The sequence below is a fragment of the Trifolium pratense genome, linkage group LG7 (genome assembly GCF_020283565.1).
Source record: "Trifolium pratense cultivar HEN17-A07 linkage group LG7, ARS_RC_1.1, whole genome shotgun sequence".
Lineage (NCBI taxonomy): Eukaryota > Viridiplantae > Streptophyta > Magnoliopsida > Fabales > Fabaceae > Trifolium > Trifolium pratense.
This window is the reverse complement of record NC_060065.1, coordinates 8101758-8103011: the sequence shown is the minus strand read 5'-3', so window position 1 is coordinate 8103011 and position 1254 is coordinate 8101758. Positions and strand designations below refer to the sequence as shown.

The window sequence follows — 1254 nt, the reverse complement described above, 5'->3', positions numbered from 1 at the left end:
AACACAGGTTTGCAAGCGCAAAACCTGTCAGATAAAGTTCTGGAATCCACCAGATTTCCGGAATCCACCAGAAAGAGTAACTAATCTAGAATCCACTAGACTTCCGGAATCCACCAGAAGGAGTCATTTGGAATCCACCAAATTTGAGAAAAATCTCTGAATTTTATTAAATCAAAAGGTTGTCTTCAAGGCTACAATAGTTTAGCTTAAATAGGAGTGAAAAATAAAAAGTGGTTTTTTCTTTCATGAAATCAGTTTGAGTTTGGTTTGGAACCGTTCTGGTTTTGCAATTAAAATCAGTTTATTTACTTGAACCAGATTTAAATCCAATTTTAGTTTGGTCAAAATCTAGAAGAAATCTAACCCCAATCACAAAGATGCTCTTCTCTTCTTTTTCAACAACCTTTTTCACGGTATCACAAGTTTCAACCATCACTGTCGTCAGATTAGAGAAAGGTGGAGATTGACGACGAAATTTAGAAGAGGAAAAAAAAATAGGGGCCGGAAAGGACTGTGAAAGAATCACGTTCCGATGCACCAAAGGAATTGATATCGATCAGTTTCAAACCAATTTCAGATGTAGCTACGGATGTATATGGTTCATGAACTGCACTGAACTGCACCATATTAATGGTTTGGTTAAGTTCATAAAACTACTTTTATATAAAAAAACTGATTTATTTCTATAAATTGGTTCAGTTCATAACCAATTCGAACCGGTTTATAAATTACAAACGGTTTTTTTATTGATGTATTGATTTATTTTTAATTAGATTTTTTCCAGATTTTTTTTAAAATATTTTTATTCTAAAAATAAAAATTATATGCATTTCTTTAAGTCCGAAACTTGTACGCTTGGTTTGGTTCCGGGGAAACCTCCGCCGCCATCAGGACTGCTCTCAATCATGTTGAGAATCTCATCAGAGGTGTTACCAAGGGATTCTGCTACAATATGAGGTTTGTGTATGCTCATTTTCCTATCAATGCTAGCATCACCAATGACAGCATGTCTATTGAGATCCGAAACATTTGGGTGAAAAGAAGGTGAGGAAAGTTGATTTGCTTGATGGAGTTTCAATTGTTCGATCTGAGAAAGTGAAGGATGAGGTTGTTTTGGATGGAAATGACATTGAACTTGTTTCAAGGTCATGTGCCCTTATTAACCAGAGATGCCATGTTAAGAACAAGGATATTAAGAAGTTTCTTGATGGTATTTACGTCAGTGAGAAAGGCTCAGTAGTGACTGAAGAATAG

General features: G+C 35.2%; 1 pseudogene; it reads left to right on the top strand.

Moving 5' to 3' along the window:
• Positions 1 to 377: 377 nt before the first annotated feature.
• Positions 378 to 1254, top strand: LOC123895779 (annotated as a pseudogene).